Here is a 14,227-nt window from a genome sequence, read left to right as displayed (position 1 = left end):
CTTTTTCCTCTTAGCCATTCTGGTGGATGTTTAGTGAAATCTCACTGCGGCTTTCATTTGCATATGCATATTTTTATTAGGAAAGTAACATATTTACATATACACAGAGGGGTACCTGGCTGACACAGTAGAACGAGTAACTCTTGATCCTGGGGTTGTGAGTTCAAGCCCTGTGTTAGGCGTGGAGCCTACTTTAAAATAAAATTAGATAAAATAGGAAAAGATAAGATAAGATTAAAAATACATAGAAAATTTGGGAAGTACAAAAAAGAAACGAAAAACTGAAAATCGTTTCACCCCACCGACCTTTTCGCTCCTTCACGGGCTTCATTGGGTTTGGGGCACACATGCCATTTTGAGTCTGTACTGATTTCCATTCCCACCAGCAAGGCATAAATGCCTAGTTTTGGTTTTGTTTTCTGGCTGTGATTATTTTTTCAAATTTCCAATTTGTTGTTTTGGTGTCTTGTTATGGTTTTATTTAACATTTCTTTTTTTCTCAGTGAGATTGGAGTTCTAAACATTTTTTATTTACTTTTTTTTTTTTAAGATTTTGTTTGAGAGAGAGAGGAAGAGCACGAGCAGGGGAGGAGGCAGACAGAGAAGCAGACTCCCTGCTGAGCAGGGAGCTGGGTGGGACACAGGGCTCTGTCCTAGGACCCCGAGATCATGACCTGTGCTGAAGGCAGATGCTTAACCCACTGAGCCACCCAGGCTTTTAGCTGGGTGTCTTCTTTAAAATATTTGTGGAGAAAGTAAATGCAATAGTGAGAAAAGATTCTGTTCACCGTGGCATGGACACTAAAATGTGCAGGACCTATCAGAATCACATTGTAAAGCTTTACTGAAAAAATTTTAAAAATGGATAAATGGAAAAAACCCACAAAGATAAGAGATGCACGATGGTGGAGATGGAAATTCTCCAAAATTAATTTGTGTTATATCTTGTTTCTTTGATGCTCAAGTATTAGCTCTCATAATTTTGAGGAGCTCTTCATTTCATTTACAAAACAGAGTTTTATCCCCCCCCATGTGTATCCTTCTTTCTCGCCTCAAAGAGCTTTGTCAGATTTTTTAGAGCTAAAGTTAAATAGTGTTGATAATGTACCCTTGCCTTGTTCCCGTTTCAAAGCGGAATAATTCATGTTTCTCCATTAAGTGTAATTTTGACTTCTGGTTTTCAATAGAGCCTTTTGTCATGCTAAAGAGGCAACCTTTTCTTGCTTTCAGCAAGCGTTTCAATGAAGAACCCCTTTTGGCATTTATAGAAATAATTATGTGAATTCTTACAATTTTTTCCAATAATATTATTGATTATGTCAACGACTTGAGCTTCAGTGGGAGAAAAGAGAACCCAGAAATGGGTAATGTGTTCCTTTTAAAGTTATATTAGATTTGGATTGCTAAAATTTTATCTATCTCCATTAATTCATGAGATTACCAGATAAGCTTTTTAAAAAAATTATATTTATTTATTTGGCAGACAGAGATCACAAGTAGGCAGAGAGGCAGACAAAAAGATTTGGGGGGGTAGGGTTAGGGTTAGGGGTGATGTGGGGTTCGATCCCAGGACCCCTAGATCATGACTGAGCCGAAGGCAGTGGCTTACTTAACCCACTGAGCCACCCAGGCACCCATCTCTCTCTCATTCTTTCTCTCAAATAAATAAATAAAATCTTAAAAAAAAAATCACTGATCTGCTGCTATCTGTTTCTATTATCTTTGCCTGTTCTGGACATTTCATACAAATGGAGTTCTCCACCATGTACCCTTCCATGATTGCTTCATTCGTGGAGTGTGTTCAAGGCTCATCCATGTTGAAGTAGGTATCGGTGCTTCGTTCCTTATATTAAAAAATATTTTATTTACTTACTTGAGAGGGAGAGCGAGCATGAGTGGAGCGGGGCGAAGAGAAGAGGGAGAGGGAGAAGCAGGCTCCCCGCTGAGCAGGGAGCCCAACACGGGGCTCCATCCCCGACCCTGAGATCATGACCTGCACCAAAGACAGTTGCTTTATCAACTGAGCCACCCAGGCGCCCCTACTTTGTTATTTTTTATGGCAGGCTAATACTCCTCTGCGTGGATACACCACGTTCTCTCCACCCATCCCTCCGTAATGGTAATACTGCTTGGATACTGTGTACATGTTTCTCCCTAGACCCTGTTTTCCTTTCTAGGGAGTATTCCTAGGCCTGAAATTGATGGGTCATAGGAGTAAGGCAGTGGTTAACCTTTTGAGGGATTGCCAGACTGTTTCCAAAGCAGTTGAAACATTAGCGGGCGGGCGTGGGCGCGCGCACGCGCACGCGCACACACACACACACACACACACACACCTCACCAATCAGCAGGGGTCCAGTTGCCCAACATCCCCACCAACACTGTGCTCTGCTGATTCCAGCCATCCTGGTGGGTGTGAAGTGATTGCTCGCTGGGCTTTGGACTTGGGGTTCCCCGATGACCAGTGATGATACGCATCATTCCTTGTGCTTGTTGGTCGTTTGTGTATCTGCTTAAGACACGTCTATCTGGACCCTCTACCCATCTTACTATGGGGAAACATTTTTTTTTTCTCATTGAGCCCTAGCATGAGAATTTAGAAAGACAAATGGCTGTTTTCCTGAACTGCCCAGACGCCGACTCCTTACACATTTCCAGCCTGGCTTTTGAGCCAGACCAGATTTGTTTTTCCCTTAGATTTGCATTTTAGTATTCATGGGAAGAGAACACCAGCAAGCTTCAAAACAGGTTTCCTCTGCTCTCGGCTGGCCATGACAGGGGAAGGCAAAGAAAGGTAACATTGCATAGGATCATTTGGAGAAATGGTACATAAAAGGTATCAGTTGATTCTTGACTTTTAAGACCAAATCTGTGGGAGCTGTGGAGCCTCGGTGGCGAGAGCCCCAGGCAGAGACAGGGACTAGATGAATGGCACTGAGAGTCAATCTTTGACTCAATTAGGCTGAATCAATCTTGTCATTGAGTTCCCAAGGAAATTCAATTATAGGTCAAGTGTAGGAAGCGCAGTAATTGTGGCTTAAGCAGCAGAAATGATAGGTGATCGATAGCAGCCTGGGGATGAGTTTGACTTCAAAGCCCCTGACTCTCCCCTGGACAGGAAAGGCAGAAGAGTGGAGAGCCGTCCGCCGCTGCAAAACCAGCTGCGGAGAGGTTTGCCCCAAGCCCAGGGGCCACAACACACAGGGGACGCTGACAATGACCTGAGTCCGGAGACTTAGAGGGCGGCAGGTGGCCAGAACCCGTCCCCCCCAGGCAGGGGTGGGAGGAGGAGGCTGCAGGAGGTGGGTTCTGCGGGGAGACCGGGGAGACCGAGGAGCACCTCCCTAGGAACCCCTTTGCCCTGCCCAAGGAAGTAGGAAATTCTCGGAGACTCCTGCTTCCCCTAGCGGTGACACCGAGAATGCAAAAGGAGCTTTGTGTCTGCAGACAAATCCAAGAGCTGGAAACAGGTGGATAATTCCACCCCATCAGAGCCCAAAAAAGAAAAGAAAAGAAAACAAAACAAAACAAAAATCCAAACTTCGTGTAACAGCAACAACAAAAAAAATCAGAGCAATATCGCACCGTAATTTTGCAGGCTTATTTACCACCAGAAGTAGCAAGGGAAACTGTACACAAGATAGCTCTGTACTATTTTTTACTACTCTAGGTGAATCTACACGTGCCTCCAAATAAAAAATGTAATTAACAAATGGTAAAGTCAAAAGACGTGCAACGAGCCGTGGTAAATATTTGCCGCTCATATCACAGCCCAAGTGCTGGCTTGAATGTTCAAAGAGCTTCTAGACATTGAGAAGAAAAAGGCCACTCCATCCCATAGGGGGGGAAAAAGTGAGCAAAAGACACGAAGAGGTACTTTCCCCAAAAGGGTAAAATAAATCTTTTAAGTTCATGGAAAGAAGCTCCATCGTCCTCATAAGAGAAATTCTAATGAAAACTGTAGCGAGACACCATTTTCCCCTACCCAACAGTTGGGCAAGAATCCCTCATCCAAAGGGGACTCTGCCTTTGACCCAGCATGTGCACAAGACAGAGACCCGTGCGTGACAATGAGATGTGACAGTCTCACAGCAAAAGGCTGGAAACAAAGAATCTGATAATGGTAATAAATTGTCCTCTAATGGGAACTGGTGGGTACATTATGAAGCAGGTACATAATGGGACTACATAGCCTAGGAGTGGGCAGAGAGAAGAAAAGGGTCTCCATGTACTGACTTAGAGGTACTGGTTTATCGCTAAGTGAAGAAAACAACATTCCACAAAAAGGGCTTGCTGCTTCCTAGGGATAAAGGGTGATCAGCATACATATTTGTAAACAGAGGGGAGAAAAAGGTCTCTAGGGGTGGGAGGGAGGGGAAACGTGAGGCAGGCAAGGGAGAAAGCCTGGCTTCCTGGTGATGCCTTTTTATATAAACGGTTGTGATTTTTCACTCTATACCAGAAAAGGTCCCCACGACGTAGAGATGTCAGCAGGGGAGGATAGAATGGGACTTGTCACGCCATCTTTGGGACGACGGACATGAGCAGGAGCTCAGGGTTCCACGGACGGGACAGCAGAGCCTGACAATGCTGGGGAAGGACGCCAGCCTAACACTATTTTTACTTCCTGCACAGGTGAAAGAAACTAAGGTCAAGAGAGGAGAAATCACTTGACTTAGTGAAGAGGGTGAGAGAAATTAAGCTCTGCGACCCAGATCGCTCTGTTTCTGGGGGAAGGATCTCCAGCAGGAGGTCCTTTTCCTGAAGAAGAAGCAGCAGAAACTGGGGCAAGAATACAGATCGCCTTTTGTATTAACGGCCGTCCAGGAAAAAACAAAAAACAACAACAACAACAACAACAAACCCACACCCTCCGGACAACAGGTCACCCGTTGCTGCCTGGGGTGCAGTTTCCCCATAGGATTTAGTCCAGCATCAAGGTCGCTTAGGATGGGCAGGGCCAGAGGGGGACCGTGGAGGAATGACTGTGCACTTGAGGCGACTGACAATGGGACTGGGGAAGCCTTGGAGCGAGAGAGGAGAGTTCACCCACTCGCAGGAGAAATGGGGCTGAGACCACTCCTCCAGGAAGGAAGGGAAAGAAGTGGATGGCCCAGGCAACTGGGATCCCACATTTTAAATCACTTTAGCCACTTTTTTTTTTTTTAAAGATTTTATTCATTTATTTGACAGAGATCACAAGCAGGCAGAGAGGCAGGCAGAGAGAGAGGAGGAAGCAGGCTCCCTGCTGAGCAGAGAGCCTGATGCAGGGCTCGATCCCAAGACTCTGAGATCATAACCTGAGCCGAAGGCAGCGGCTTAACCCACTGAGCCACCCAGGCGCCCCTAGACACTTTAAAAAAAAAGATTTTATTTATTTATTTGACAGAGAGAGAGATCACAAGTAGGCAGATAGGCAGGCAGAGAGAGAGAGGAGGAAGCAGGCTCCCCATTGAGAAGAGAGCCCGATGCAGGACCCTGGGATCATGACCTGAGCTGAAGGCAGAGGCTTTAACCCACTGAGCTACCCAGGCGCCCCAACTTTAGTCACTTTTTAATGGAAATAGTCCCCAAACCCTTTCCTTAAAAAGCAGAGCCTACTGGACATAATCTAACTTCCCCAATGATTTAGGGACATCGTTAGAAATAAATGACCCTGCATGGTGGTAACCCAAGAAGGCCCCCAGGGACTCCTGCTGTCTGAGTGTGGGTCACCCTTGGTTCAACACTGCAGTGGCGCGGTGATTCGTTACGGGAGGTCAGACTTACCTGTGAGGTTTAGAAATGGTCCCTCGAACTCCTGATGAGCTTGCTCGCTAGACGGATGAAGGCGTGCAAAGTTCCAAGGATCTTTCTCTTGGGCATTGATCTCCACAATCCCGGAAATGAAAGGGAGAGCGTTGGGGTGGGTCTCACCGGGCCAGCCTTGCCCTCCAGCCAGTCCTGGTTGTAGCTGCAAGCCTCAGGGTCACTGCCAAAGGTCAGCTCTGTGCTGAAGCAACCCAGAGCCAAGACAGTTAAACAGGTTTGTAAGCGAATGGGGAAAAGAGAGTACGTGGAGTTCAAGGACTCTTCCCAGCCAGGCAGAGATCTTTCAAGGGTAATTAAGGAATGAGACAGGGCACCTGGGTGGTTAGTGGGTTCAGCCTCTGTCTCTTGGTTTCAGCTCCGGTCATGAACCCGAGGTGGTGAGATCGAGCCCTGGGTTTGGCTCCACGATCAGCACGGTATCTGCCGGAGATTTTTCTCTCTCTCCCTCCCCCGGATCGCCCTCTCTCTTTCTCTCTCAAATAAATCAATAAATACATACATTCTTTAAAAGAAAAGAAATGGGATGAGCGAAAAGGACCTTCACGGTGAGGCCAAACAAAGGTTTTCCTGCAGCACCCTTGGGATGTGGGTGGGCTCAGGAGCTCCTGCTGTTTCATCAGCCCTGGGGGACCCTGAGCAAGTCTGCTTCATTTGCCGCGGTTTGGAGAACGAGGAAATCTTGCTTCAAACTGCTGGGGAGGGCGGTCCTTATTTAGGCGGTCCTAAATAAGGACCTTGGAAAGGGCCTGTGTCCCTGGGCCCCAGCCTGGAGGGGTTTTACCTCCTGAGCAGGTAAAACTATCAGGGGACCAAGGACAGATGCTTCTGGGACTCGTTGGCATCGAAGCCCCCAAACACTGGGGTTCCCGATCTGTGGTGAGTCCCCACGGGGGCTACGGTTCACTTGCAAGGACTTGGGAACGCAGCTGATGGGACGAAAGGGAACCTTCAGATGCAAATCAGAAAGTGTGAACAGGCTTCGTGGGTGGTGGTGGTCTGGTCTCCCCGACACCAGCGGGCCCTGGGGACGCGGATGGCCGCTGTGTCTGCCCGGAGACAGCTTCCCCCGTCTGGTGCACTCACACCAAACGCGCGTAAATCTCTCCTTCTGCCAATACTGGTCACGCTAATTGGGGACCCATAAACTCGCCTGCGCCCACACAGGTGGTTAATTCGACAGAGCGTGGAAGAGCACAGCGTCCTGCCCGTTAGCAGTTAGAGCCCCTGTGTCCACGGCTTGTCCCTACGATAGCCACATACATAGGCTTGGGTTGTGGCAAAAGCGCCACCACCAGTGCGCCCTGGGATTTGGGGCCACAGAATTTCCATTTGAGAGACAACCACTAGGTTGCTGTAGGACGCTCACTGAAACGGCCCCCATGACTAAAGGATAGAGAAGAATCTTGAACCAGAATGCCTGCAGGGCCTCGGGCGATGCTGGATAAGCAGCCCAATGGGGAGGGCAGTGCCTGGCAGACTTCCACGACAAAACAGAAACGGTTTATGCTGGAACATGCTGCCAGGGGGATGCCAGGAGGGCCTCCGGAGCCAGTGACCTCTTCTCCCCCAGGGCCAATTCCAGAGCCAACCGAAGGGGTGCTGATCTTATGGTGGGACCCTCGGAACAGCTCTCCGTGGGCCAGTCACGAGCTTCCTAGTTCATGGATGGGAGTTCCAAGATGAACACGCAACACCGCTTAGAAGACCACTACCCCTCTCTGACTGAAGCAGGGACAGGTGACAGCTCAGGAGGCTGAGGGGCGTGTGGGTTGACGTACTGTTTGAGTTCTTACCCACTCAAGGGTGCCGGTGGATGGCCTGGGCGTAGGGTCCCGCATAGGACCAAGAGGAGACTGGATGATGGAAGGGTACCCCTGCGCAGCATGGCTCTGTGAAAATCACTGAGAATTTAAGGGGAGCATTAAAGCAGGACACGCCAGTGCCCACCCCAAGAGCCCCCTTCCAGCGTGGGTCGGTGACGGCGAGGTGCCCGGGCATATCCTGGTGGGCTTGCTCGAAGAGACCACCTGTGTCCGTAAAGCGAATGGGCACAGGTGTATGTCCTGCGGCAAAGCGGGGCTTGCTGAGTCAGGCCATCTTGTCCTCGCCCTGGGAAGCGCCGGGTACCAGCCGGAAGCCTTTTCTCTGGCAGCAAGAGGCAGGGACTGCAGGTGGCCACCAGTGGGCCCTAGAAGGAGCACGCTTTACACACTCCATGGAGATGCCAATGCCCGACATGCTATGGGAGGATGAAAACAGGAAGCACCGCACCGCTCTGTGGTTCTGGGCCATAGTTCCCATCCCAGGAACACATCTTCGTCTTCAGAGTAACGTCTGGGTAGGAATCAGAACACATGGTAGGAACATCTGTTGTCCAAAACAGGGAGACAAAGGCATAACGACCTGGCTTGCACGCCTTCCTGAACGTGGGGCCACATCCGTACAGGGGCGGCCACCACGTGGATCGCTCCATGTTTCCAGGAGATCTGGGGAAAGAGGCTGACACAGTCATACAGTTCTTTCCCATATTACTTACTTACTTTCTGACCTTTTTTTTTTTTTTTTTAAGTCAGTTTTGTACCCAACATGGGGCTCGAACTCACAACCCCAGGATCAAGAGTCGTGTGCTCCACCCACCGAGCCAGCCAGGTGCCCCTGCTTTCTTTCTTCCTACCTGATGCAGGTTCCCACGTTCCTACTGATCCCGGTTCCCAGGACCGGGTCTGCAACGGTGGGTACTGGAAGCAGCGGTGTGATTTCAGAGAAAGAAACCACACCTTTAAACCTTGTGTCAGAATTCCTAAGGGACTCACGCTGTGTCCTTCTTTTTACCTAAGATTTTATTTATTTATTTGAGAAAGAGAGTGAGCAAGCAAGAGGGAGAGAGAGCACAAGCTGGAGGGGGAGAGGCAGAGAGAGAAACAGACTCCTCCCTGCTAAGCAGGGAGCCTGATGCGGAATTTGATCCCAGGATTCTGGGATCATGACCTGAGCTGAAGGCAGATGCTTAACCCACTGAGCCACCCAGGCGCCCCGGCACTATGTGTTCACCTATTCGGGCGACATTGGGATTAACGGTGAGTACGGCGTGTTGCCCAAGGGTCCAGAGAGACCACTAGTTTGTACCCGGAGATCCCACCTAGGTGAACGGCAGGGACCAAGGGGGAGGCGTTTGCCAGAACATGGCTGCCGAGGACACTCTGGGCCAGCACAGTGGCCAACCTTGATGTCCCCTCCAAAGGCAGCGACGTTCCCGTCTAAATGGGGAAGAGGAGGAAAGTTAGCTGAGAGTCAGTGAGAGAAATCCAATATTGCATCGATGCTTTTTTTTTTTTTAAGATTTTTATTTATTTATTTGATAGACAGAGATCACAAGCAGGCAGAGAGGCAGGGAAAGAGAGAGGAGGAAGCAGGCTCCCCGCTGAGCAGAGAGCCTGATGCGGGGCTCGATCCCAGGACTCTGGGATCATGGCCTGAGCCAAAGGCAGAGGCTTTAACCCACTGAGCCACCCAAGTGCCCCTGTATCGTTGCCTTGAGAGAGGCTCAGAGCAAGGGATGATTTTGCCTCTTGGGATAGTGACCAGGATGCCACGGAGCCAGATGTTGCCTAGACCAGTCCTGTTTCTGGAACCTAACAGCGTCAAAGCCTGCAGGCCCGACCGGCATCTCTTGGAGAGGAACTGCTTGCAATGATGGGCAGAACTGACGGCTCATGACCAAGAGGACCTTATCAATGGGCCAGTTATTGTCTGGCTCTGGTGTTTCAGTTCATGTCTGCTAACCCCGTCGCTACGATTCAACCACTTCCCGTGAACAGGTCTAATGATAATACTGACCCTAATACTCACATGCATTGAGAAAACCGGCGTGAGGAAGAGCCCGGTTTAGCTAACCATTGGCTGGTTTCGGTGACACCGAGCTGGAAGCCCAGGCCCCAGGGAGACAGTCATGGAGAAGGACAGAGGTCCTCACCCAAGAGCCCAGCCGGCCTTACGGGGAGCCGCAGAGCCCCCAAAGGCAACCCACAGATCATAAAATCACACACGGCTGCTTGTACTCAAGGGACAAGTCGCTAAATGTCGGGGCAGTTTATTACCAAGTAACCAAGAGACAAAACACGTGAAATTTCCAGTTCCGGAAGCTTCCAGGATTCTGCCTCTTTGATGTGTGACCCCGACAGCCCTTGGGTCGAGCTGTCTCCTCTCTGCCGGGTCAAGCAGCGATGTCTACCATCTCCCCGGTTTCCATCCCCTCCCCCATCCTTCTTGCCCTTCTGATTCCTTTAGGGTTATTTCTGTGGGGCTTTGGGTTGGAGCAGAGATAAGTAGATGACCGATCTGTGGGTTCGTTGTTTCTCCTGAATTCGTCCCTCATGCACGGACCTTCCCCTCCACTTGTTTTTTTATCCACGGGCTTCTCTGCTCAGAGGGTCCTCCCGGCCTCCACAACACCAGCGCTGGGAGGTTGGGGACCAGTGTCCTCCTTCCTGCCGGCAGTTCAGTGAGGAGCGTGCTGATTGTTCCTCCCATCCCCGGTGGACATCCCAGAGCACAGTCCTCATTCCAGAGACTTCGACACGCCCCCCTCACCCCCTGCCCTGGCCCTGCCATGGGTCTGTCCATCACTCTGGCCCCTTGGTTCCCCGGCCTCCTCAAGTCATGCGGAGAACCTGCTTCAGCCGTGCCCTCCCAGGATCCAACTCCGGGGGACCCATCCCCTCTCCCCGCCCCGCCCCAGCTCGAAGTCTCGGTTCAGCCCTACCTGCCCGTCACCAAGGCCCGGGAGTCTCTCCTCCGGTCTGAAGCTGATCCTGCCAGCTGTGTTCGCACCCCTCACCCCTACCTCTGCCTGAGACCCTCCATTTCCGGCATCTTCCACAGGTTTTCTGGGGACCGCCCAGCACGCATTCACCCAGCTCCCAGGAGCAGAGCCCGGTCTTGTCTGCAGACCCTTCCACTCTCTGTCCCTGTCCTCTGGGTTGGGCTGGCCCTGCCCTGAGTCCCCTGTGACCCAGGGTCTCCCAGTCTATCCCGCTGTCGGGGACTGAGCTGGGCTCAGGAGCAGACTCCTGACCAAGGTCAGGCCCATCAGGCCCAGAGACACAATTTGTGGACTTGTGTTAACACTGTCGGGCGAGTGGGGTCTTTGCGAGTGGGAGGCTGGGGGGACCAGAGCTGCTGCAGCCACTTTGCCACTGAGAGGAGAGCCTTGGGGACAATTAAGCCCATCCCTGAGGAGAGCCAAGTCTGACACACGACACAGGTTGTCTGTGCCTAAATCTAGCCGTGCCTGAAATGAGCCCAATCTCTCAAGCTTTCAGTAACACGAGCCCCTCCAGGCTTTCCGACAGCCCGTTTGGGGTCCTGGCCCTCGCTGCATCTGCCAGGGGAATCATATTCAAACGCGGCCCAAGACAAACACAAAGAACAATTCCCCTAAAAATCTGCAGACGTGGCCGGCAGCGCCCCCTGGTGGCAAACATCGGTTTTTTTCCCAGCCCTACCAAGAGCCTTGTTAGTCCGAGTCTCTCTGGGTTACTTTACAACAGATTTCCTAGTTCACACAATCTGTATTTTCAGCTGTTTATAATTTGGATTACGGTCCTTTCCCAACACACTTTGTAGTTCAGATATATAATCCGGAACAAAACGCGCTCGTGGGGCTTTCCCAAAATCACGAAGTGAATTTAGAACGTGCCAGATCACTAGGGATCCGTTCTTGAAACTATCGGAAAAGAGGAAAATAAGGAGGAGAGGAGAAAAACAGAAAACTGGAAGTGGTAGAATGTTAAAATCCGGTCGAGTGTGACCTCACTGGCTTCTGGTTTCCAAGACGAGACCCTGCGTTCACCTCTCCGTTCCCAGCGCCCCCCTGCACATCCCCCAACATTGAGCTCACGGTCTTGGAGTGGGGCCTGCATGCCCAGGCAAGGGGGACTGTGAGCTGTGCTGGTGCCTAGTGGCCCAGCACGCTGTCCTTCCTCCCTCACTAAGCCGGCCGGGGACTTGCCAAGGCCTCCGCCCAAGCGGCTGGGAGAGGTTATTACCCAGACAGGTTAAGGGTACAGCCATGGGAGGGGAGGCTGGGGAGAAAGGGGCCCTGCCCGCCTTGGCTGCACGGAGTTGGGGGGAGAGTAAGCCCCAGGTACCCTTGGGTCTGATCCACTCCAGCACCTTCAGTCCTGGTCTTACCCTTGGGGGGCCTGGTGGCTGGTCCTGTCCCTGCTGGGACAGGTGCCATTGCCTCATCTCTGATCACACAGCACCGAGGGCTGACAGCCCTCCACTCTGCGAACCGAGGGGACGGGGCCAGATGGAAGAAGCAAGAAATGATTTTGGTAAACACCCAGGCTGCTCACACCAGCCTGCGCGCCTTCTCTGCGTCTACTACCAACCGCATGAGGAGAGGACAGAGGGTCCCCTCCTGAGCAAGGGCAGTCCGTGTCCTGAGAAAGGGGGATCGGGAAGGACAAGCTGGAAAGGAATGTCCCCCAGTGGAATGGAGGGAAAACAAATGTGCTTAAGATAGTCACATGAGCACCCTGGGGCACCTGGGTGGGTCAGTGGGTTAAAGCCTCTGCCTTCAGCTCAGGTCATGATCCCGAGGTCCTGGAATCAAGCCCCGCATCGGGCTCTCTCTGCTCAGCGGGAAGCCTGCTTCCTCCTCTCTCTCTCTCTGCCTGCTTCTCTACTAGTTGTGATCTCTATCTCTCAAATAAATAAATAAATTCTTAAAAAAAAAAAAAAGATAGTCACATGAGCACCTCGAAAATGTTAACGACAGCACGCTGTATTCGTAAAAACCAACCTGGTTTTGTGGAACACACACAATGAGATATTATTCAGCCGTAAGAGGGAATAAAATTTCCATATACTCTATCCCATGCATAGACCCTAAAAATGCTGTAGCAGGTGAAGTAAGCCAGAGTGGAAGGATAGATTCCACCCGTGTGAGACCCTTAAAATAACCGAGTGTTTAGAGACACAAAGTAGAATGACACTGACCAGGCACTATAGGGAGGGGAGGAGGGGAAGTAATTGCTTCATGGGCACAGAGTTATGTTGGGGGAGGTGGAAGAGTTGGGGGTGTAGATATTCTAGATGATGTTTACACGATGTTCTTCATGTCAGTGACCTGTACACCTTTTTTTTTTTTTAATGTAGGCGCCACACCCAAAGCGGGGTTCGAATTCACAACCCCGAGATCAAGAATCACACACTCCACTGACTGAGCCAGCCAGGTGTCCCTGAACTGCATTTAACCATTTAACCTAAAAATGGTTAAAATAGTAAGTTTTAGGTTAAATGTATTTTACTACAATAAAAAGCCTCGCCCCCTCCCCAAACCAACCGGTTATAGAAAAAGGAGCAGAAAAAAAGGATTCTTAGAAATGCAGAACCTAGGGGCACCTGGCTGGCTCAGTCATTGGGTGTCTGCCTTCAGCTCAGATCATGATCCCAGAGTCCTCTGCTCAGCGGGGAGCCCGCTTCCCCCTCTTTCTCTCTGCCTGCCTCTTTGCCTACTTGTAATCTCTCTCTGTCGAATAAATAAATAAAATCTTTTTAAAAAAACAAAACAAAACCAAAAACCTCGTGATTTACAAGGCCAGCCGAGGAACTCACGTACAACATTTTTGAGGACCCTCCTTGGGTTTATAATCAACCCATCCTTAGCAAGTCCTCCTTCCAGACAAGTCTGTGGTTCCGATATAAAAAAAATCAGGTCTACCAAGGCCAAGGCATAGGGCTCATTCTGTTCTGCAAAGAAGGCATCTCTTACACCGCCCCCCAAGACTGAGAAGCCAGGCTGAGGGTCCCTACCAGGAAAGAGGGAAACATAGGGGCAGCCCCTAAGAGACAGACCTTAGCTTTTCACCCTGAGGAGGCAAAGCCCAATTCTTGAGGTGCTGGAGGATACGGAAAGGGGGAAAGAAAGGAAAGAAAGGTGTGTGGAGAAACTCGGGCCCATGTTCTTCTTTCCCCTTCCTGATTTGAAATTGCGGGGTTCTGGCATGCTGGAACCATCCAGAAGGGTGTGGGGGAGCTTGTGGACATGCACTGGGGACATGGTTCAAACCAGGTCCACCAGGGATGGGAGCAGGAACACAGAAGAGATGGGGGGAGGAGGAGGGGGGCAGAGAAAAGCCTCAGATTGTGTGTGATGGGGGAGATCGGGGCGTGGAGATGGAGGGAATGCCAACTGGCTGAGAAGCCCTCAAGCCAGTCGAGACCTGGGGTTGAAGAGAGGAGGCCTTGATGGCCGCGGGCACAGAGAGCCTGGCATGGCCCAGGCTGGGTGGGACTTACTGGTGACCTTGACCCAGCCATGACAAAGGAAGGAAGAAAGGATCGTCAGACACGGAATGCCTCTGTCGCGCTTCTGAATGTGCGCGGAGATTTACAGCCCTACTGCATC

This window comes from Mustela lutreola, chromosome 15, assembly GCF_030435805.1.
Source record: "Mustela lutreola isolate mMusLut2 chromosome 15, mMusLut2.pri, whole genome shotgun sequence".
Classification (NCBI taxonomy): Eukaryota; Metazoa; Chordata; class Mammalia; order Carnivora; family Mustelidae; genus Mustela; species Mustela lutreola.
This window is presented reverse-complemented; position numbering follows the sequence as displayed.